Here is a 25,504-nt window from a genome sequence, read left to right on the forward strand (position 1 = left end):
GAAGGAAGTGCGGTTCTAAAGCCTACTGGCAAGTTTTGATGGAGGCTGTAACACTGAGATCTGAAGAGGGAGTTCACGTTAACGGCTGTATGAGTGGGTCTGAGAATAGAGAGAAGAGTGATTATGGACATGAAGCGGTAGTGACGCTTCGAATTAGCTTTCACAGGTTGCCTTCGTTCAACTTACTTACCAAGCATCTGCTATGGGTAAAGTATTGTATTGGGAGTAGTGGGGCTACAGATATTCAGAAGGTGGTGCTCCCTTCTTTTGGAATTTGCCCTCATGTAAAAAACAGTCCCCTAGCAGTTCAAAGGGAGGATATTCTTTCTCGCCCTTGCTACCTTGCTACCGTTACCACCTAGTTCTGTCCCTGAGCACTTGACCCTGGACTATCCACAGCATTTACTTTCACCCCACTCCAGCTCAGCTGGTATAGTTGACCGTCAGACTAACCTTCTCCAAACATAGTTGTTCGGAGGCTGTTCCTCTGTTCACGTTCTTTAGTTTGACCTTCAGGGAACTCCATATTTTAGTCCGTGTTTAACTTCTCTAGCCGCCTTTCCCAGTATTCGCGAGTCTCCACTTTCCTCCTGCCAGTGAGGCCCTGTGCTTTTTCCTGGTCTCTGCCACCCTCTCTGCTTGGAGTGCCTCTCTGTCGAAATTCTGTCATTCCTCAAAGTCTCACTCGAGTCTTCTGTAATCTTTCAGAGTCAATGTTTATTAAAGTTCTTTTGATGTGTCAGGCTTTCCTGGTATCCTGGCTTGAAGTGACCACACCACTCCTTATCTGGATGTATCCCACTTTGTATCATTCTTCTGATATTAATTCCTGACTGTTCTGTAGACACTTGTGTAGGCATTTATAATTGATTACATTCCTCTTGAGGGCAGAAAAGGTGTTTTGTATGGTTTTGTATTCCAGGAAGAGCCTGTAGATGATGGACGGTAGGCTCCATACATTTAATTAAATTGATGAAAGAACAGCCAAACAGGCCATAATGTTCCTACTAATATACATTAATAACTTGACAGAAGATTTTTTTAATCAAATTCTGCCACTTTCTTACTACTAGCATTAACTTTGGCCAAAATCCTTTACTGTTTTCTTAATTCAAAGTATACCTGTAGTTGTAAGGTCCACTTAATGTGGCCCTCCCCACACGCAAAAAAAATGATCAGTAATCAGTAGTGGGAAATCCATCCTGATTTTTTTAAAAGTCATAGTGTGTAAAGTATGCATTTTAGAAAGAAGGAAATCACTGTTTTTCCTGATTCTCCCTTTCCCTAGCCTGTGAAGCAATCATTATTAGCCTTCCCTTCTCTCAGTAGAGAGCTAAAATGAGGACAAATGTGGAAGTACCGCATACATTTTCCTTTCCAGAGTTCCCTCTTTCACAGAAGAGACTGTTTAAATGTTTTACATGATCATGATACTGTTGAAATGTTCGTTTTCTGACTGCATGGCCAAATGTAGTTAAAATATAGCTTTAAAATTTTTCATTGGTAGTGTCTTGTTCCTGAAAAATTGTTTAGGAAAATGTGTCATTTAAACCTAGATATAAAGTGGAAATTAGCTTTTAACAAGCCTGGACTAATATTATAAGCAGATAATTATCAAATATAGAGGGAGAGAAAAATTGTAGTAAACCTATAATTGTTGCTTCTAAAATTCTGGCATCTGCCTTCCATTTTAATCTCATCACTAACCCTCCCTGCCCTTTCCTGCCTTTCATCGAGGCACACAAAAACACAGACCTGGTTGTGTTCTGTCTGAAATACCCTTTCTTACTGTGCTCCACTCCCCAAAGCCCCACTCCCAGCCCAAGTGAATAGACAGGTTAGGTCAGAACTTTTTCACCTGAGCAACTCCTATTCGTTCATTCTTTTAAGGTGATAACAAACCCCACCCCTCCCTGCCGCCTGGTGCGGGTCGCCTCCACTCTTCTTCCTTCTCTGCCCACCTCCACCCTTTGCTTTGGTTGGCTTGTTTTTGTTTCTGCTTAAACTCTTTCAGGGACAAGTGCTATATAAGTAAATAAACAAGACCAGCCTGGTCACACATTATCATATCATCTGAATGCATTTTCTAATTTGAGATATAATTGACATATAGCATTGTATTAGTTTCAAGTATACAACCTAATGATTTGATAAACGTATGTATTGCGAAATGATTATCACAATAAGTTTAGTTAACATCCATGACCACACATAGTTCGAAAGGTTTTTTCTCTTCTGATGAGACCTTTAAGATATACTCTCTTCACTTTCAGCTCTTTAATACACTGTTGTTAACTATACTCATCGTGCCGTACATTACATCCACAGGCCTTATTTATCTCATACTTAGAAGCTTGTACTTTTTGACCACCTTTACTACGTGCATCTTAATTTTTTTGTTTGTTTAGAAAGTTTTTGACTTTGTCTTAAAAGTAAGCGTAGGCATTCAGTATCAGAAATGTTTAACGGATGAGTGGATGGGTGCTTGGGGGGGGGTGCTGCAGGGCTTTACCTGGGAGGTGATATTTGAGCTGAAATTAGAATGCATAAGGATTTGCCAGGTAAAGGGGAAATGTCTGGTAGGTAATTGGAAGTACATGTTTGCATCTCAATCAATGATCATTTTAAAAGAGAGAGTGATATTGGGAAGTTAAAAACAGAGCCATACTGTGGGCCATTTTAGAAAACTGAGTGTGAAAGAGAAGGAAAGAGTGAGTTTAGACTTGGCTGCAGGATCAAGTTGACTGATGTGTGTGTGTGTATTAGGATAGGGGAGACTTGAGGTTGAAAGTTTGAAAATACTAGGGAGAGGGCAGGAGCAAAATCCCAGAGAACTTGGGGAAGGAGTGGCATTTGATTCTCCAGAGCTTTAGGGCTGTAACAGAAAGAAGACCTCTTCCTGTGGGAGGCTCAAACTTGAGTTTCTTTAGATTCTTGTGAGTCACCTAGGGTGTTGATTTCTTTCTTTTTTTTTTTTGAAGGATTCAGTGGCCCAAACCCCAGTGATTTTGATTCACTAGACCTGAGCTCAGTGCAGCTTCTTGTTACAAAACCTGAGGCCAGAAACACTAATCATTTTATAAAATTATATGAGCAAGTTTGTTAGATTATTTTGGAAAACAAACAGGAAAACAAACTGGGAAATTGGGAGGTAGAAAAATTCCATTAAAGTTTATTTTTAATTATGAAATATATCATGCATATAAAAACAAATGCATATTATATGTTTACACACTTTAAAGAGTAGTATTGAATCAAACACCTATTCCAGAGAAATACAGAGCCTCATCGTATACCTCTCCGCCAGGCTTCCACTAGCCTGAATTCTGTATTAATCCTTTCCTAGCTTTTCTTCACAGTTGTATCACTTGCACATCCCTAAACTATATTTAGTTTTGCCTGTTTTTAGATGTGTTTAGTTGCTGTATTAAATGAGAGAGCTAAAATGTGCCTGAAACATACATTTTAACATCATCTAGAATTTCCTTGAAGTTTTTGCTTTATGCATGCTGTTTGTAGTCTTTCAGGATTTTTGACTGCCCTTTCTTCTCTTTTTCTCCTAGCCCGCTGATTTCCTGCTTGCTTCCCCTAATATTTATATTGCTCCTGAGACTTTCTAGTGAATCGCAGAGGCCGTGGCCCTATTGTTCCCATTCCTTTTGCCCCTTCTTCTCTCCTGGTGAACCTGCCTCCTCATCTCCAGTCATGGCCCTCGCTCCTCTAGCTGGTGCTCTTGTCCTCTATGCCACTCCATTCCTGCTCCCGCGCCAACCTGAGATTAATTTCCTCCTTTCTCTCCCCCACTGCTCCCCCTCCCCCATGTCATCTCGACAGCTCTCCTCCTCTTGTGGTAGCCAGTACTGTTGCTGTTTCACTTGAGCAGATCCTGATTTTGCTAGCTTAGCTGTTTTTCCCTCTCACTCTGGCCCAGCTGTGCTTTGCTCCATTTTGTTATTCTCTGCTCATCCTCAGTCTGGGAGGCTGTGTCCTTTGCCACAAAAGATGCAACCACATTCCGCCCTTGTCCCTCTTTCTGACTTTTCATTTTCTGTGACACTTCCCCATTTGATTTCATCAGCCTCGTTTATTGGCTGGTTTGAAAATACTCCACATTCTAGCTGTTATTCTTCACTTGTAAGTAAAGGACACCTAGCAAAAAGATGCTAGATTCCCTCTGCTGTCATACACCCGTAGACACCCCCTTTCATTCCTGTGGTGTTTCTCAACTCAAACGACTTGCGTCTCATCCTTGGAGATGCTGTTTTAGTAGATCTGCAGTGAGTCCTGGACATCTGTTTTTTAAAAGCATTGTTTGTAGTGGTACTGTGACATTCCTCTCCTTGTCAATTATGAGCCTTTTTGCCTGTTTTTCTAAAATTGATTCTTTTCTACTGTCAGATTTTCTACTTTCTGGGATTCTGTTGAAGTAATCCCTAAGGCATACCCAGTTGGATATGAATTTATATGGAATTCTCCATTACGTTACATTTTGGCACTCTGTCTGCCTGGTAGATTCTTATGAGGGATTCTCCACACTTTTTATAGTTCATACACAATATCAAAAGCTTTTTATCTTGTAATCCTTCACCTGGTATGTATGAGGTTACCATTTCATAGATGAAGAAACTGAGCTATGTCCTTTGGGGCAGACTGTTCCCTCTCCTCACCTCTTCTGCTTTTCATAGCTATGATGTAACTCTACGTTTCTCCAGTTCTGTCTTGACAATGTTGCCATTTTTCAGGGGTAGCTGACAGTTAATTGTGTTTCTGGTCAAATCTGAGAGAGAAAATGAATGTTGATGGGTGATGCTGAGTGAAGCTCTTGAAGGCAAGACTGTGCCTGGCACAGAGTTAGTGCCTCACGAAACGATGAAGGTGTGCTAGGTCGCCTCTGCTGCTTAGGCTGCATGCATTGGCCAATTTATCTGTCCTTGTTTCAGCAAGGATTTAAGGGCACTTACGTAAAAAATTTTTACAGTTTTTTTTAATGCAAGTAAGAGGGAGCGTATTAGTTTCATGTTGCTAATGTAACAAACCACCATATTCTTAGCAGCTCAAACAATGCAAATTTATTATCTTAGAGTTCTGAAGCTCTACATAAGTTCATGTACATACATCAGTAGTCTGATGTGTGTCGCACTGGGCTAACATCAAGATTATGGCAGGGCTGGGTACCCTTCTGGAGGGTCCTTGCTCATTCAGGGTGTCGGTAGGATAGAGTTCCATGCTGAGACGTCCATTTTCTTGCTGGCTGTCATCTCTTCCCGGCTTCCAGCATCTACCCACACCGTCACATGATTTGGCCCATGACCTCCTTCCTTCATCTTCAAAGCGAGCAACAGTGGATCAAGTCCTTTTATGTCACATCTTTTTTTTTTTTTTTTGGCTGCGTTGGGTCATTGTTGCGCACAGGCTTCCTCTAGTTGTGGCGAGCCTGGGATACTCTTCATTGCAGTGTGTGGGTTTCTCATTGCAGTGGCTTCTCTTGTTGTGGAGCGTGGGCTCAGTAGTTGTGGCGGGGCTCGAACCCGTGTCCCCTGCATTGGCAGGTGGATTCTTAACCACCGCACCACCAGGGAAGTCCTATGTCACATCTTTCTGACTTTTCTTGAGTCATCCCATATCTGATTGAAGCTGGGAAAGGTTTTCTGCTTTTAAAGACTCATATAATTAGATTGGGTTTACCTGGATAATCCAGGATAATCTCCCATCTCCGAGATCTGTAATCTTAATCTGCAAGGTCCCTCTTGTCATGTAGGGTAGCATATTCACAGGTTCCGGGGATTAGGGTGTGTATGTCTTTGGGGGGGGGCATTTTTCTGCCTACCACAGCAGGCTAAGGAGGAGCCGTGGGTAGAAACAGTGAATATCCATGTTGTGTATACCTTTTTGAAGTGGGCACTGTACTGAGTACTAAGCTGTGCAGAGAACCCTGTTTTCATTTACCTTAATTATAGGATCCATTTTTTAAAGTACGTGCATTCATATGCTTATTCCTTAATTGATTCTTGAAAGGCATTTTCTTCTGATTCTTCTTAAAAAGAATACAGTGTAAAGTAGTGAAAAATGTAAATATACAAGTAATATATTTATACACATAGGGCCTTTTCTAGTGGTATAACTCATTGAATCTGAACAGTAATATCCGTGAGGAAGGCTCCATTTTACAGGTGAGGAAAGGGAGACTTATTGTCCTATCACACAGCCATTAAGTGGCCAAGCTGGAATTTGAACCCAGGTCTTCCTGACTCCGGAGTCCATGCTCTCTCTCCCATATCATATGCACTTCTTGATTCCCACAAATTCCATGTCACGACTCTTGTGTTGGCTTACCAACTGCTTGATCTGTTGAGTTGATGTGAGAGTACACAGTTCCTCAATTCCCTTTACTAAAACAGAAGCCACCTCCTCTCTGCAAAACAGGGCAGAACTATTCTACGTAAAACAAGAATAAAGTCTATTCTCTGCTCCTCACAAGCTCTGTGAGCTTGGGCAGCCTCTTCAGTCTCTGAGTCTCGGTGTCCTCATCTATAAAATGGAATGAATAAATGAGATAATAAGTGTAACGCTGACTCAAGAAATGGTTAATATTTCATCCTCATTTTTTATTCTGCTTCTTTGAATGTTTCAGTAATTTCCCCATATACATTTGAAAAACTAACCCAAACTTGACCAGTGCTGTGTAGTGTTTGACTAATGCTGTTCATAACAAAAGTAATTTCTTTCGCCCTCCATGTGTCCTAATGTGGTGATTTTTTTCCTTTTTTTTTTCCACTTCCCTGCTTAGCTTGCTCATTTATGGCCAGCTGATACTTTAAAGAGTCTGCCATCCTTGACTCTAATTGTTGCTTTCCTAGCCTATGTTGATGTTTTTTTGTACTTACCAAATTTGTTGGCCACTAGATGTTTTATGGAAGGTTCCTTACTTTATCAACATTGTTTTAGCAAGATTCATTTTATTAAGCATCTATTTTTATCAGCTTTGCTTAATGTAGTCTATATGCCCATCCAAGTCCACTAATGATGTAGAAGGACTGGTTTTGTTCTAGGAAGGACCCATTTGATTAAGAAGAACAGAAGCCTACTCCAGCTAGCTGAAGAAGAGAGGTTTTGATAAGAACTTGAAGAGTGCTGAGGAATCCAAGTAAACAAGTCTTGGGGAACTGGACACTCTGAAATCTTTGTTTTCCTCTCGTGGCTTCTCTTTTGAGCCTTAAGATAATTAGGAATGTGTGTTTTTTGTTTTAAACATAGTTTTTCTTTTTCGCTCTTCTTTTAAAAAAACAATATTTTTTCATTATTAGTTTCTGACTTTATTTCACTTAAGTAGTATAGACTGTGTATATTGATTCTTCAGTATTTGAGACTAATTTTGTAGCCAGGTACTTGGTCACTGTATATGTCTCATGTGCGCTGGAAAAGTATATTCTTGGGTGTGTGGTGGGCTCCGGGCTCCACACGTGCCCGTTAGAGCAGTCCTGCTAGTGGTGTGTGTCACACCTCCTGTATTCCGCATAGTCTTTTGAATTTGGGGGTGAGGTGTAAATATCTCCTATTACGACGGTTGGGTGAGTTTGGGGGATTTTTTTGTTTGTTTTGTAGTTTTGTCAAATTGATTCCACCCCCACAGCCCCAGTGAACTTGAGGGCTAATTTGTAAGGTGTGTATGGGCTTTATGTCTTGCTGAAAAGTTAATTATTCCTTTGTTATTTAAGTTCCCCTATAATTTTACATGTTGTATATTTGGTAGTATATATACTTTTTAGTATTCAAGTATTTGATATTAATTTTAAATATTAATATTATTAATAATATATTATATTATATATAAATATAATATATAAAATATATAATATATAAAATGTATATAATATATATTATATAATGTATATAATATAATAATATTAATATTATTAATTTAAATATTTTGTTCATATTTGCCTAGTATATACTTATTTTATCCTCCTTTTTCTTTTGGAATGAAGTTTTTTGTTTGGTTTGTTTTGTTTAGGAAACATTACAGATACAGTTGAAGCCCATTGTATGTGCTTCACCTCTTTGTCCCTAGAGGTAACCAGTCTCCTGAATTTGGTGTTTATTATTCCTATGAAAGTTTCAAATGATTACAACATATGTATGTATGTATGTACCTATAAACAATGCAAAGTATTTTTTGTATTTTTTTCAACTTCATATTAATGGAATTTTACTGTACTTGCACTGAAACTGTTTTGTTCAACATTATTTTCAGGGCTTTATCTGTATTAATATATTTTGCTCTATTTTGTTGATATTTATTGCTTGATCAGTTTAGTTTTCTTTATATTCCATTGCATTCTAAAAGAGAGCACTGCATGGGTTATTCTCATGCCTGCTCCTTGAGCACATGTGCTGAGTTCTGGAGATACACCTTCAAGTGGAACTGTGGGTGCAAGGAGTGCCCCTCTTCAGCTCTACCAGCTGATCTGAAGCACTCTCCAGAGTAGTTATCAGTCAACTCTAAGTTTTGTTTTAGCCCTACTATGTCACTTAAAAAAAATTTTTTTTTAAGTATTATTTTTTAAATTTTTATTTATTTTACTTTTGGCTGTGCGGGTCTTCATTGCTGCGCACAAACTTTTCTCTGGTTGTGGCGAGCGGGGGCTACTCTTCGTTGCAGTGGCTTCTCGTTGTGGAGCACGGGCTCTAGGTGCACGGGCTTCAGTAGTTGTGGCACACGGGCTTCAGTAGTTGTGGCACATGGGCTCAGTAGTTGTGACTCACAGGCTCTAGAGCGCAGGCTCAGTAGTTGTGGCACACAGGCTTAGTTGCTCCGTGGCACGTGGAATCTTCCCGGACCAGGGCTTGAACCCGTGTCCCCTGCATTGGCAGGTGGATTCTTAACCACTGTGCCACCAGGGAAGCCCTATGTCACTTTTTTTAAGCCTGTTTTTTTATATAGCCTCGTGATATATTTTTAAAAAATTCAATCTGAGAGGCTGTCTTTTACTAGGAGAATTTAATCATTGGGGAATTTGAATTTTTATCTGCTATTAGGCACTAGCCTGGTTCAGCCATTCGCAGGGATCAGGGCATAGGTCACAGGCATGCCCCTTTGCCATGGGCTTTTGGGGAGAGGCAGCACTTGTCCCACACAGGAAGCAGTATGGTGGTCAGATTTCCCAAGCATGTATAATGTCACCTGCTCCTTATAGGGCAATGTGAAAAGAGTATGCCTGCCCATAACTCTCATTTGTGCAGATGAACAATTAATTTAAATTCCTGAGTTTTCTCTTTGTAAAATGTGTACAGTACCGGCTAGTGCACTGTAGGGTTGTTCACCGGTGCTCTAGCACTGGTTTTTGGTTTTTTTCCCCTAACTTTGTAGCTGTCTTTGAAACTCAAGTGTCAGTGATTTGTTTCCCTTCATTTATTTACAGTTGATAAATCAGTGTAAGTGGTGCCTTTATGCTTGCTGTGCGGCCTACAGCATTATTAACATTGATGGATGGCTCTCCCTGTAGCATTTGTCCACCTTTAGCAATAACTACTATGCATCTAGAAGGCAAACAATATATTATTTTAAGTCCTTTCTGGGTATTTTAGCTTAGACAGCACTCTTGAAAATTGTCTAAGAGCCTGGTATTTGTAATTAGAGTATCTTTTTCTTTTAAATTTATTTTTGGCTATGTTGGGTCTTCGTTTCTGTGCGAGGGCTTTCTCTAGTTATGGCGAGCAGGGGCCACTCTTCATTGCGGTGTGCGGGCCTCTCACTGTCGCGGCCTCTCTTGTTGCGGAGCACAGGCTCCAGATGCGCAGGCTCAGTAGTTGTGGCGCACGTGCCTAGTTGCTCCGTGGCATGTGGGATCTTCCCGGACCGGGGCTCGAACCCGTGTTCCCTGCATTGGCAGGCGGATTCTCAACCACTGCGCCACCAGGGGAGCCCTAGAATATCTTGATTAGAGTGGTAGCTCCTCTGCTTACTTGTCCCTTGGTAAAGTTCAGACATCTTCAACTTCAGTTTTCTCATCTAGAAAAAGTTAGTAGTAATGTCTGGCTTATCCACTTCACAGGATTTTTGTAAGTTTGAAATAAACATTGTGCACAGATGCCTTTAAGCTGCAAAGTGATTCATTAATAGCAATATTTTAGAGATAATTTTTCTAATTTGTTGAGTATCCTAAAATTAAGTTAGTTGGGGAGGTCTTGCCTATAGAAAAAGCTGTTCACCATGCTGACCTCAAACTGTAGTTAACTTGAGTTGAAGGAAACAAGAGCACATGTCAACCTGCAAAATGGCAGTTCTTTGATCCTGAAGTTCTTTCTGGACTGCATAAAAGAAAAAGTCTTTTCCAAACTCAGATGTCCTCATGAGCCACTTGAGATGGAAAAGAATATCAGGTAGGAGGTGCTCTTTTTCAGTGGTCTTCAGGAAGCAGGTGATAAGGCTGACTCACTCTTGGTACCTTGATATACCTCTTGAATGGTTTCTCTCAATTTTGAACCCTTTTGGAAAGAGGCAGTTCTGTAGATCTACAGAAGTCTTCAGTATAAATGAATCTGTTGATCAAAGGTTATCTTCTTGTCTCTTTGGATGAAGTATTGTTGTTTCAGTTTAAACCATTTCAAAGGGCAAAGTAAAAGTACATGTGTCCAAAATCACTTACGCTTAAAGCTTTACTTGATACAAAGATTAATAAATAGGGAAATTAGTTACAAGTTAAAGCAGTATTCATTGTGTGCCTGGTGAGTTGATTCACCAGTCCTTTAAGGAAGGTATTTGTTACACTTTTTCAGGATAACCTGTGGTATGGGGTGAAGAAATTCTTCTGGTTTTGCAGCTAAGTGGATTTTTAACTAGTTGAATGACTGTATCCATAAAGGACTGCCCATGTAGGCAAGCTGGAGGGAGCATGCTGCTATATTCAGTCCTGGATTTTTATATTTCGTATTGGCAACAACTTGGATAAAGTCCACTTTGGTTGAAAGAGCTGATGTGTGGATTACACCAGACAGAATCCAAAGTGACCTTGACAGCCAGAATGATTGGCTAAATTTAGCAAAATGGAATTTAATAAAAATGAAGTGAAAGCCCTATATTTACGTTTAAAACAACCATACAAATGAAAGATGATGGTCACCTGGTTTAATAGCAGGATATGTCTAAAACCTTAAAAGTTTTACATGACTAGATTCAGTATGAGTCACATGAGTAATAAAGCCAACAAAGGAATAAATGTGACTCTAGGTTAGTAGAAGTGTGATGTACAAACAAGGCAGGTAACGGTTGTACTCTGTCAGGACTCAACTGCAGTTCGCTTATGGAAACTCTTGTTTCAGAGGGATATCTGCACATTGGAGTCTGTGCTCAGAGACCAGTCAGGGTCTCTGTCAACCATGACATTTTAGGAATGGTTGAAATAACTGAAACATTTTAACCAAAAAAAAAAAAAAAGACTTAAAGGAGAATATAATAATGACCTTCAAATACTTAGGTGACTGTCATATGAAAAAGGGCTTAAACTTACCCTTTGTGGCTTTTTGCCGACAGAACCAGGACCAGGAAGAGAAGACTGCCTGTGAAATGGAAAGAGTGTGTTAAGTGGTGAGTTGGTCTGTTACTGAGGCTGTTCAAGCAGAGATTTGACTGACACATTAGGGCTTGGAAGATAGTATTTATGCAAACAGTAGGGGATTGGATTCGAATTTTTTTTTTCTTTTTAAAGAAATGTAAGATACTATGTGAGCATTCCCTGTGCTGGAGTTAGAAAAATGAACAAGACTGCCTCACCCTAGAGGGGAGACCAATTTGCCACAGAGATTACAAGATGGTGTAATAGAGATGTGTACGTACAGAGAGTACTAAAGGAGCATGGAGAAGGTTCATTCTGACCGGAGTGAGCGGCTCATGACAGATTCAGATTTTCAGTAAACATTTATTGAGCACCTGCTATATGCCTAATACTGTTCTATGGCTTTCCTATGTTTCTCACAGTAATCCTGGATAGCTCTTGGCCACATTTTATAAATGATAGATCAGATGTGACTTGATCAGGCATGGTCTCGTTTGTTTGAGAAATTCTCCACCTAATAATCCCGTAGAATCAGTTTGTACTTGTGCCCCTATTTTTGTATTTGTTATGTGTGGAGAACAGAGAATTGAGCTGAGCTCCTCAGTCTTTTATTTTGCCAAGAAGGGCAGATGACTTTATACCAGGAATGTGATCCGGAGTGTGGCCATGTAGAGTTTTTGTCAGGGTTTCTGGGGGTTGAAAACTGAAGGAATCTAGGGACCATGTACTGTGAAGAGCGTTGTGTGGTGCAGTTTCAAGAGTCAGTTTTGTATCCTCTGGACAGCTTCACAGAAAAAGCCTTATTCCCCATCTCTAAATGGGATAAATTTCCACCCAACACGCAGGTTTCTGACAAAGGTTATTGAGGCCTTTCCACCATTTAACCTTATTTTCTTTCTCGGTCTTTTTTTTTCCCCGTCCTCTCTGGCTTAGAGTTTCCTTTCTTGGAGAATTTACCTGAGAAATGGAAAAATCGTATTGGATTTGAACATGAATATATGAATTTTGAGCCTTAGCCATTTGTTAAAAGAACTGCTGATTACTTATTCTTTAGTGGCTTTTAGGAGTTAAAAAAGGAAATCAAAATCTTCTATTTCACAACACATTATTTTACTTGCAGGCTTCTAATTTTCTTAGCAGACCAATATTTAATGTAACTATTTCTGGTCACACTAGAAGTTTTGCTAGTTATTTAAATGCCACATTGCTATGGAGGTCACTGGATGAGGCCAGAAAAGTATTGTTTATATAGTGTTTGATGCTAAAATAGATCTTTGAAAAACATTTTTTATTGTAAAAATGATGAATGCTTATGGTAAAAAATGAAAATTTTTTCCACCACTTTACATAGTATAGTAATGGTTTGTGTATCCTTCTAGAAATTTTCTGTACATCTCTAAGCCTGCGTGTGTGTGTGTCCCAATCCCACCAATATGATTATACGAATTGTGCTGTTCTATACCTTTATTTTTTTCACTTCAGGGTAAATCTTGGGTGTCTTAACATACCATCACATATAAATCTGTCTCATTGTTTTAAAAAACCTGCATAGCTGAACCATTATTAATTCAGTCAGTTCCCGATTCTGTTAGTCCTGGTCTGTGGTAGCAAACAGCAGAAACCTACTGTGGTTAACTTCAGCAGAGGAAGATTTTATTGTAAAGATTGGATGCACCATAGAGTTAATAGGAAGGCAATATAATCAAGCTTGAAAATGACAAAACCGAGGAAGGCAAGGCACAGCCAAACTCCTGCTGAAGCAGATGCTGATGCATTTGCCAGTCGTCTGTCACCTCCTCTGTAGCCACCGTGGATTCTCGCTTGTTGGTCCCTGATATTGAAGTATTCCTTCAGGATTCCAGATTCTGAACAGAAGCATCTGATTGGCTTAGCCTAGGTCCCATGTGACCACAATGGAAGGTCACAAATCACCTTCCATTAAAAATAAGAATTTAGAAAGAATATTTAATTTTGAGCTCGGTATATAGTTCATGTACTCAAATTCAGCAGGCTAGTCTCAACATTACCTTTGTCGACTGATACCAAGTCTGTTTGGGGGTTTAGCAGCTTGATTTAGTTACTGTTATCCCATACTTCTTATTAGTTTAATCTGGCAGCTGCTTGAAGTAGATCTTTCTGCTTACTGCCTCTAATTTTGATTGTACAGTAATTATTTTGTACATTTACATCCAGACACCTTCTTCCTTCCTATAGCATCATGAAAAAGTATCCTCTTCAAACTGCATCATTGAAATCTATTTCTGAGATGCCGTAGTTCTTATTTGGAATCTTTACCTTATGAAAGGATTAGGAAAATGATCAGATTAAAGTATGTTAATATACCTGATATATTCACTGGAACATTGTTGTTTGGGATAAAGTCAACATCGAGGAAGTTGTATATTCATTTTTTTAAAAACCTTCTTCCTTCATTAAATTTCTGCTCTGTCAGAGTTATTTAGCTTATAGAACATTTCCCTTCTTCCTCTTAGTATTGCTGCTAATAATGGGGTAAGTGAGATATCTTGATATCTTCTTTTTAGTTAGGAGAGGTATTGATTGCAAGTAGTAATATGTATCTGAGAAGAACAAACTGAGGAGGTTGGATAGTATAGTGGAAAAATATGGCTTGGAATTAAAAAACCTGATTTTGACTTTCAGTTCTGCCTCTTACTGTGTTAACTTGAGGCATGTCACTTAAGCCTCAGTTTCTTCATCTTTGAAATGAGGTTATCGGGAATTCCCTGGTGGTCCAGTGGTTAGGACTCAGCTCTTTCACTGCCGCAGCCTGGGTTCAATCCCAGGGAACTAAGATCCTGCAAGCAGCAAGGCATGGCAAAAAAAAAAAAAAAGGTTATCATTCCTGCTTTACTGATGCCATAGGTTTACTGTTATGGTCAGATAAGATTGTGTGTGAAGAGGGAGCTTATTTTCACCTTCAAAATGTCAAAAGTCAGGCATATATTTTACATAAGACAAGAGTATGTTAGCATAAGTACAATTGTAGAACCCCATAGCTGCAGTAAAAACTACTTGTGTATAGGGAAGCATGTCCTTTGGGTATTGGGCAGACATCAGGTAGTCTAGCTGTTCTAAGCTGGGGGATTGCCAAAGATGCTAAGTGGAAACCAGGATAACCCTGTTTTGAACTTAACCTGTGCCGAGGCGAAACATACTTCACTGTTTTCTGTTGTACCAAGCATGTAATGGCGTCACACTAGTTGTGTAGCTGGAAAACTAAAGAGGATGAGACCCTGAAACCAGCATTTTAATTGGTTATATCCAGGCCAGTGGTTCTCAAACTTTAGGGCACATGAGAATCACCTGGAGAGCTTGGTAAAACACTGATTTCAGGACTCCAGCCCAAAGTTTCTGACTCACTAAGTTTGGGGCGGGGCTGACGATTTGCATTCTAGCAAGTTTCCAGAGGTTGCTGATGTTGCTGTTCTGGGGACCACACTTTTGAGAATCAGCGCTTTAGGGAAACCATGTAATTCATCGTCCAAGCTGATCCCTAATGTTTCAGGACACCAGGAATAACTAAGCCTGTCCCTGGCAAACCAGGATACAGTGTCATCCTAATTTTACCTAGTTGAAAGATCTTTTTGCAAAGAGGTTTATGTAATAGAATTGTCACCTAGTAGATGACTCGTGGTATGTAAGGTTTATTTATTTATTTATTTATTTATTTATTTATTTATATGTTAAATTGCCAACTGATGATTCAGTCTTTTTTTTTTTTTAAGTATGCGGGCCTCACTGCTGTGGCCTCTCCCGTTGCGGAGCACAGGCTCCGGACGCGCAGGCTCAGCGGCCACGGCTCACGGGCCCAGCCGCTCCGCGGCACATGGGATCCTCCCGGACCAGGGCACGAACCCGTGTCCCCTGCATCGGCAGGTGGACTGTCAACCACTGCGCCACCAGGGAAGCCCATTCAGTCATATTTTTCCCTTGATCCCTGTTCTTGTAAATGTTCATCAAATGAGAATAGAAGTATTCTAGATTCTGTGGCTGATTCGTCTTGTCGTGTTTACTAATGTAAATATTGTGGATGGTTTCTTTCATTGGATATGTGATTGGATGAGATGCTGGAGAATAATTTCCAAGTTTGTTTTTTACAAGCTGCAGTAACATATTACATTGCAACCCAGGGTTCCGATATGTGTGTAAGTGCACATATATATCTAAAACAATAGTTTCCAAACAGCACTCATCCTAACTTTATTTAGTACATACAGTCTAATACTTGCTGGTTTGTTCTAGTTCATTTTTTTACTGCTAGTTGTAATCCAGTAAATTGATTTCATGACCTAACCGGTTACAGCCTACTGTTTAGAAAACACTGCACAGAGGACCTCTTTGGTTCCAGCGTACGGAGAGATTCTGAGAGGTAGTTATGCTTCAGTTTTCTTCGTTCTGATTCTTCTCACTCTAAGCCATTTTCCACCATTAAAACAAACTAGTTCAGGATAGCCCCAAGAGTGGGAGGAAAAAAGGAAAGAGATGCTATTTTTAACCACATTCTCCTCTCTTACTTGCTATTAAATTTAATATTCTGTCATTTATTCTCTATGTAAATTAGCAAATGCTCCATTTTATTTTTCAATTTTTAAAAAATGTAAATTGCACCTAGCTTTGTTTTTGTGAAAATATTGCACAAACTAGGTCTTTCCTAAGGATATCTAAACTCGGCTTAAGTTAAAAAAAATCCTTGACTTAACCAAGTTAAATCTGTTTTATTTTAATGAAGCATATATTTTAACCATTAGTTCTGTCAGTCAGAGTCCATCTAGGAGACAGAAACCACACAGGAGTTCAAACAGGGAATGTGTGGTGTACGGAACCACTGACTCTAACGGGATGAGAGTAAAGGGAGTTGGCTAAGAGCAAAAGGAAGGAGGGAGCAAGCAAGGCTGGCATCCGGGCTTCTTTAGAGGCTCGTGGCTGAGAATTGCACTTGAGGGGCCATGGTGGGTTGGGAAGCTGTGGGAAGCCTTCTGTGGGGCGGGGCCGCGCCTGGGAGCCCCTGAGAAGCAGCCTGAAGGGGCGCTGGGGGCCACTGGCCACGGAGAGAGCTGGAGTGCTACTTTCTGCCGGTGGCACTTCCTATCGTGCCAGCTGTCAAGGGAGAGACGTCCTCGTCTCTCCAGCAGGACAGAGAGGGTCTGGAGCAGGAGGCACTTGACTGATAACTGGCACCCCAGCACACCTGCTAGAGACCTGATGTTTTCAAAGGGAAATTACACTTGAATTAGGGGCAGGTGCTATTAGGGATGCAGTTCTTAATTTCATGCAGTCACGTTTTCATTCTCTAGCATCATTTTTCTATCTGAAAAAGCCACTATTGGGAATTGACTTTTTAAAATGTAGACTAAATTTGTCATTAAGTAGAGAAGGCGAGTGTGTCATTTTGTGATCTTTTCAGCGAGCGTGCGATACACATGCTCTTCACTCACTGAGCATCTGCTTTCTAAGCCAGGCCACAGAGCAAAGTGATTTTCTGCAGGTAGATGTGTGAACTGCTAATAAAAGTTTAGTGTGAGAAGTGCTTAATAACATACCTGTAGAGGACTGTGCCGTAGCATGGGATGATGTGTTGGTCTGCTTCTGCGTACTGGAGAAGGAAGAAGCAGCACCGACGTGTTACCTTTTATTCTCTGCATGCTGTTTCTTTTATTCCTCACAGTAGCCTTCTGAATAAGGTGAATGGTATGATTACCATTATACAGGTAAGCAAACAAGGCCTAGAGACCTGAAACAACTTTTTCTACCAGCATCACATACAGGATGCAAACGTAGTCCGGTATTTATCTCTTAAACTGGTGGTGTGTGTTGCAGTGCAGGAGGCTGCAACAGTAAAAGTTTACCAAATGTAAAACACAGTTCTAAGAAGAATTTAAAAAGTGAATCAGGTGTGTCCCTGCCCTTAAGGGGTTTATAGTCTAGCAGTGCTGGTAGAATGTCATAAGGGCTCTGATTGAGGTCCTAGAAAAAGCTTGGAACTTCACAGGGTCCAGAGTGCCTTCCTCCTCGGAAAACTTAGGGTAAGATGGCATTTGAGCTGCTCCTTGGAAAGTGAGTAGGGTTTAGACAAGTAAAACTGTTAAATAATCAAACTGTAAAGCTAGGCAAAAACCAGAAAAGTAGTTGTCGTTTATTACACATCTGCTAGGTACCATTCCTTGTACTTTCCTCATTGCAAACCATTCAGCTTAACCGTAGTATAGACCCTGTGTCAGACAGTTAGTGAAAATAAGGAAAGATAAGTTCATTAGACGTGTTGGACTTAGGTAGGCACTAGGTTGTGACAGGTTAAGGTAGAGTTTAAACTTTATTCTGTAGACAGTAGAAAATATTGAAGTTTTTAAAGGAAAGAGTACAGGACTAGAGTTACAACTAAATTAGAAGTTAAATGTGTATATACACATACACATGTGTATGTATATGTCTCTATATATTCATGTTGTAATACGGCAGCAGAGACATACTAGATGTTAAATGTAATCCTTCTATCTTTTCTCATCCATCTCTGGTGCAGTCATATGTAGCACAGATTAGAAAGATGGGGTATAGTTGGATGGTTACTACAGTGGTCCAGGTAGGAAGTAATGAAGGCCTGTCTAAGGCAGTGATAGTGAAAACGAAGAGGAGGATACTGGTGACAGTTGGAATTAACAGGATTTAGGGGAGGATGTTGTAGGGAGTGAAAAAATTAAAACACTTGCAGGCACTTTTCCATCTCAGAGGAGTACATACTCCAAATGTGAGCTCTTTTTCATATATTTTTTAGTATAAAAGTAACAAAAACACATGATACTGTTAAAACATTATGGAAGGGCAGAAGACTGGATATGGGGGGAGGTGAAATATGACATCGTACAAAGAGAAACCGATCGGGGGGATACAGAGGTTAAAACTTCGGTAAGCCTAGAGGATCAGGCTACACAGTGACTTCCTTCCAAAGGGTCCATGATGAAAAGGGAGGGCAAAAGGCTTACTTTACAGTGGAGAAACTTGGCAGGCTACCTCAGCCAGGTGACCAAAGTTAACATCAGCAGTAATCAGTCATGTTGATAGTAGATACCCTTTTGGTGAAAATCATGCTCTATCTCTGTCATCTTCCTCCGGAACACCCGTATTCCAGTCAGTTGCACAGAAAAAAAAATCAGACAGATCCCAGCTGAAGCACATTCTACAGTATACCTGACCAGTACTCCTCAAGACTTTTGTCCACGTCATCAAAAGCAAGGAAAGTCTGAGACACTATCACAGCCAAGAGGAGCCTGAGGAGACACGACAACCAAGTGTAATGTGGTGTCCTGGATGGGATCCTGGGACAGAAAACGGAGGTAGAAATTAAGGGGGAAAGAATCCAAACTGGGGAGGAGGTTTCATAAAGAATGCAGGGTAAGAAATAAACTGCCGGGTTAAGGCTTCTCCAGTCCCCATAGTGGCTGAATAAAGAGAGTGGTTGGAGCTCTTCTAAGCCTGTGTTTTACTCTTCAGTGAGGCCTGCCTTCTTCATCTGTTGGTCTGAGCTCAGGTCCGGATGTGGTTCCCGGAGCCCATGCCACACACAGGGTGAGGGAGATCACAGAAACCTGGCAGTGTTCCTTCCTCTTGCATTTACAGCAGAGGATATTGCTTTTTTCCCAGAAGCCAGACAATTATATTGATTATTTTATATACACACACAGCCAGGAAGTCTCCATATTTAAGAGTCAGAAAAATACCTAACTCACTTTGTGAAGGTAGGCGTGCACTATGGAAGCTTCCTAGAGGTTACAGCATTTGAGTTGAGTTTTAGAAATAAGTAGCTGTTAGCTAAGTGGACAGAAAGTCACTGAGTATTGGAGAAAGAGCTCTTAAAGTATGCTAAATAAATATGTGCAGAGGCCTGATATATAAGGAGTACTAGCCTAAGGAATCAGAGACTTTCAGCTGAGGTTATCTGCTTTACTCATTTTCATGGTTTTGGTCTCATCTCAGAAAAAGTGTTTTAGTACTTGGGGTACTTCATTATTGTAAAACGAAGATAAAGAAAAGTGGTAGATGATTTGCATCAAGGGAAGGAGGGCTAGTTCTCCACATCTTCCTATTTCCTTTTCATTTTATTGATTCTTTAGCAAGTCTTTCAGCCTTGTCTGCGTATTTGTTTCTATACCTTCCAGTTTTGAGGAAAAGATGTCTTACGTTCTTAAAGCTACATCCTCTTGAGAACTTTCTTTAATTTCTTTATTACTAAGCTCAGTGCCTGGAATATAGTGAGTACTTAATAAATATTTTTTGAGTGACTGTTGCTTTCCTACCCTCCTAGCCTTCACTGAGAGATTTTTCAAATAAATGCTCTGTATTCCTTGCTTCCTTTTTCCCTTATTACTCACTCTTAATATTTCTGGTGTTTGAGTCTCTTTATTGATTACAATAGGAATTGTTAGAGACGGAGTCAACAAGACTGGGAGATGAGCAATGTAAAAATCTAACGAGAAGAAGGAAGGCAAGATTACTCTTGATAAGTGCATTGGTTTCCTAGGGCAGCTTAACAAATTATCAGAAAGTTGTTTCAGGGCTTAAAACAATAAAAAGCTGTTTCTCTCACAGTTCTGGAGGCCAGAAGTCTGAAATCCAGGGATAGGCAGGGCCATGCTCCCTCTGAAGGCTCCAGGGAAAATCTTTCCTGCTGCTTCCAGCTTCTGGTGGCTCTAGGTGTTCCTTGGCTGGGGTAGCATAACTCTATTCTCTGCCTCTTGTCTTCATATGGCCTTCTCTCCTGCATATCCATCTGTCATTGGAATTAGGCCCAACCTGAATCCAGGCTGATCTCATCTCAAAATCCTTAATTAAATCTGCAAAGATCCTTTTTTCAAATAAAGTCACATTCACAGGTTCCAGAGGTTGGGACTTGGATATATCTCTTTGGGAGCCATTCTAACTCACTACAGTAAGCCACCAGATCAGTATCTAGTTGCAGTAATTGAGAGGATTGCTATTGTACATGTGAGGGGGATGATGTTTGGAAAACCAGCAGCATGAAAACAACTCTGAAGTCATTTTATTTAAAAGAAAATTGTAGATTGTGACTATTTTCTTCAGTTAATTTTAGAAAATATATATTTAAAATTTTGAACTCAAGGTCAGATGGGTTTGGTTGGCGATTTTGCTCCTCAGCTGTATTCATCCTGAAGAATCCTCTCACATTTTTATTGAACTTCTGAATTTGCACAGTTCAAAATTTTTGCATTTGAGCCTTATGATATTCCTTTGAAGTAGGAATGCCATGTTTTCTTTTTTCCATTTTACAGATGTGGAAATGGAGCTTAGTTTCTATAACTAATTTGTCTGAGGTCACAAGTTATGAAATAATACAGGTGGACTTGAATACTGGTGTTACAACTGTAAAGCTTGTATTCTTTCTAATGTCTATGCTGAGTTTATTAATTTTCTGTTTAAAAAGACTGGCAGACTTTACTGTTTTTTCATGTTCCACAGCTTTTTGATTTGGAATGTTAGCGCAAAGGATATACTTTTCTGTGTTTGCAAAATAAGCTACTAACATTTAAACCAATTCGCCATATCTCTGTATGATCTGTATTTGAGGTCTGTCAGTTCTTTGGTATGATTTTAAAACGTATAACTCTTCAGTGGATTACTTTCAGTTATGAGGATAGGTCATTCATTCATGGTTTGTTACATTTTGTTTTTTGAGAACCCAGTGTAGTAGATGACAGTATGCAGCCATGATTTCAAGATGACAGTTGGACAAAACTTCAGTAGTTTTCAGTCTTTTATATTTTTGTTTTTTCCACATCTTTTAAGTTAAAGCTATTTGTCTTACGATTTAAAAAATGGAGCCATCATCAGTTTTTTTAAATTATCTTGAAGTTGGTGGAAATCGGTTTAGGACTAGGAAAATAAACTTCAGTAGAGTACCTAGCACTTATGCCAGTGTTCCTTGTGGAGAAGGACCTGTTGCCTAAAAAAAAAATGAGTGGCAGGTTTATTAATTAGATTCTTGGGCCTAACCAGAGACTTAACTGAATCAGAATCTGTGGGGTGGGATTTTACAAATCTGCATTTTTAATGAGTGTTACTTGTAATCGTTTGGCATTGATGTGGTAGTCAGATAGTCAGTTCTCACCACAACACTGAGTCCTGCTGAGGACAGTGTGTTGGACCCTGAGTAAAGGAAGTAAAGGAAGTAAAGTGACTTCATGGTAGGAACTCTAACAGCAGCATTATTTAGGTGCTGTAATTTGTATTAATTAAAGAGTGGTCAAATACCTAAAGCAGTCTTGAGAAGGAAGGACAAAGCTGGAGGCACCACACTCTACCTGATTTCAAACTATATTAGAAAGCTGTTGTAATCAAGACAGTATGGTATTAGTATAGAAACACACATAGATCAATGGAACAGAAGAGAGAAACCAGAAATAAACCCACACATATATGGTCGATTAATTTATGACAGAGGAGCCAAAAATACACAGTGGGGGAAAGGACAGTCTCTTCATTAAATGATGTTGGGAAGACTGGACAGCCAGATGCAAAAGAATGCAACTGGACCTCTATCTTACACCAGGCACAACTGATTATGGGCTTTAATTATGTCCACCAAATGCGTTCACAGCAACACCCAGATTAATCTTTGATTGAATAACTGGAGAGGGCCCTAGGCAAGCTGATGCATCAGAAAGACCGTAATGTTGTTATTTTTATTGAAGTATATCCTGCATATAGAAAAAGGCACATGTCCTAAATAAACAGCTCAAAGAATGTTTAGGAACTGGACACAGGTAACTAGCACTGTAGAGGGGCCCTTGTACATTTATTTATTTCATTTGATTCTTACAACAGTTCACCAAAGTGTAGGCGTTTCCCCCATTTTATAGATAGGATTTTGAAGCTCAGAAAGGTCAAGTACTTGCCCCATGTTACAGCTAGTAAGTACTTGCCCCATGTTACAGCTAGTAAGGGATTCTGACCAGGGTTTTGAGGCATAAATGAAATATTATGGAAATCCAATGTACCATTAGTTCTGCCTGAGGATTGGTAGCATCTTTGGAACAGGAATGCTTTAGTGAAGAAGGCATAGGAATCCCTAAGGGGGAATCTCTAAGCATGAGTTTAGAGTTGCCAAGGAGTGAAGTGTTCCTTGGTAAGAGATATGGGGGAAGAACATGGTGTCATTTCAGAGGACAGGAGATGGTGTGTTATGCTTAAATCTAGGGTCTCTAGACTGTGGTATGATAATATGACCTATCGGAATAACAGTTTTGCAGCCTAACTGCAAAGAACCTTGTTTACTGTTTTGAAGGGCTTGAATTTTATATTTTAAGCAATATTCCGTGAGAGTGGGTTAATCCTGTGCATTTTAGCAAAAATTTCACAGAGGTTTATACAGGTAGGTTGGAGAAAGGGCAAAGGCTAAAGGCAGAAAGACCAGAACTAGAGCATTGAGGATTAAGAGGAGGAGAGAGCGTGGAATTCAAGATGTTTCTGAGAGAATTGATGAGATTGGTGAGCCGTTAGCTGTAGGTGATAAAGGAGGAAGAGGAATTAAGGATGACTGTGATTTTCTTGTTGGTGTGATGCACTGGGAACCAACTGCAGAGATAAAGAAATACTGAAGGAGATGCTGAGTTTGTTCTGAATTGTTGGAAGGATGGTAGGCAGGAAAATGCAAAGGGATGGATTAGGTTTTGGAAGTTTGAGTTTCAGCCCTGAAGGAGTTAAAGTGGACATGTTCAGTAGGCAGTTGGATATAATAAAAGTGAAATTAATTAAGATGGAGGCTGGAGAGATGGATTTTGGTAATCACTGACTAATTTATAGGTGTAGGTTGGGGCTATAGAGCTGGATTAGTTCTCTCAGCTGAAGAGAAAAGATAACCAAATATGATATGGTGGTGAAACCTCCAGTATTTAAGGCTTGCATGGAAGAAGAAGAGCGGTTGTCACAGAATTAAGGGACCAAGGAGGTGGTTATAGCCTGATAAAGCCAGAAGCGATCATTTTCAAGGAGGTTGTAGGCAGATAAACTATATGGAAATATTTTATGGGCATAAACAGATCCTGTTTCTGGATCAAATAAATTGAGGACTGAGAAAAAGACTAGTTAATTCAATTTTGGCAATCTGGAAAAGTGTTGGTGATTGTGAGCCAGAAACCCCAAGTATTTTATCCAGAATTAAAATAGTAGAAGTCAACATATATTGAATAAGATGAGCTACCTGTAAATTTAACCGATCCTGACAAGTGATCTGCAGGTGGGTGATTAAGGAGACTTGGGAAACACCACAGTGGCCCTTGGGTATGTTCTCTGCGTTGAAAGATGCTTTGATTACCTGAAGAAAGAATATGGTGTCTTGAAAGTGAAGTCAGTATTTGGTCAGAATAAGTGGTATTGTTATTGCTAGAGCAGTCCATACTCTGTTGTGAGGTAAGAAAAGGGTTTCAGGCTTTTGTATCATTTAAATGATTACCAGACTGTGAGATGATTCTTGAGGTTCCTCAGTAATAAAGTCTGTGATTTCTAATTATAATTTTTTTCTATACCATATGGGGAAATTTCGAATGTTAAAAATAGAAATGAAGAAAAGAGACAGAGGAATCTTAACTGCATATTGGTAAGTGAAAGAAGCCAATCTGAAAAAGCTAAAATACCGTATGATTCCAGCTGTATGACAGTCAGAAAAAGGCAGGACTATGGAGACAGTAAAAAGATTATTGGTTTAGGAGTGAGGGAGGGACGGATAGGCAGAGCATAGCGGATTTTTAGGGCAGTGAAACTATTCTGTATGATACTGTAATGGTGGGTACGTTATACGTTTGTCAAAATCCACGGAGTGGACGGCACCAAAAATGAACCCAGATGTAAACTGAGGGCTTTAAAGTGGTGATGTGTCAGTGTACGTTCATCAGTTGTAACCAGAGTTACCGCTGTGGTGCAGGATGTTGATAGGGAAGGAGGCTGTGCTCCCCTGGGGCAGGGAGTATATGAGAACTTGCTGTACTTCCTGCTCAGTTTTGCTATGAACCTAAAAGTGCTTTTAAACATAAAGCCTCTCTTTAAAAAACAGAACTGAAGATTCACATCTCAGTTGTTCACCTATTTTGTACTTTAACACTTAAAAAATAATAATTTTCTGTTACAAATGAACTTATTTACAGAACAGAAACAGACTCACAGACTTAGAGAACGAACTTACGGTTACCAAGGGGGAAGGATGGGGGGAAGGGATAGTCAGGGAGTTTGGGGTTGACACGTACACACGGCTGTATTTAGAAAGGATGACCAACGGGGACCTGCTGTAGAGCACAGGGAACTCTGCTCAATGTTGTGTGGCAGCCGGGATGGGAGGGGAGTCTGGGGGAGAATGGATACGTGTATATGTACGGCCGAGTCGCGTTGCTGTGCACCTGAAACTCTCACAACATTGGTAACCGGCTCTACTCCAATATAAAATTTTAAAAAACACACAAAGAACTAAAAAAAAAAAATTCTTTTCTTTGTCTCCTAGATCTGAAAGGTTATTCAAGTGTGTTAGAAATCGAATGAGTTTGTGCCTTTTGTAATGTAAAAGAGAAATTGTGGATAAAAGAAAGAAGAAAACCAAGGTCAAATGTTTTGAAATTCCAGTTTATTTTCAGTTAACTAGAATCTTAAAACATTCAAAAAACTTTGAACAAATAAAATAGTTCCTAAAACACAACCATACACACACACACACACACACACACACACACACACACACACACACACACAGAGTAGACCATGTATTTGATTTGTTACTGGGCATTTTGACAATCATTATAGCATTTGACACTAGGGCCAGTCATTCAGCAAAATTATTAAGTGACTAATCTCTGCCTTAAGACAGGCAGCAAGTGACAAGGTATTTGTTGTCCTTCTCTCATTGAGCGGATAATCTAGAAGACTTTCAACAGTCTAGT

At 39.8% G+C, this 25,504-nt stretch overlaps 1 protein-coding gene across 2 annotated transcripts in view; it reads left to right on the forward strand.

The window, feature by feature from the left end:
- Positions 1–25,504, forward strand: part of RAB2A (RAB2A, member RAS oncogene family) — a 71,172-nt gene that overhangs the window by 1,670 nt on the left and 43,998 nt on the right. The gene's annotated exons all lie outside the window — the stretch shown is intronic.

Source organism: Kogia breviceps, chromosome 17, assembly GCF_026419965.1.
Source record: "Kogia breviceps isolate mKogBre1 chromosome 17, mKogBre1 haplotype 1, whole genome shotgun sequence".
NCBI classification, from domain to species: domain Eukaryota; kingdom Metazoa; phylum Chordata; class Mammalia; order Artiodactyla; family Physeteridae; genus Kogia; species Kogia breviceps.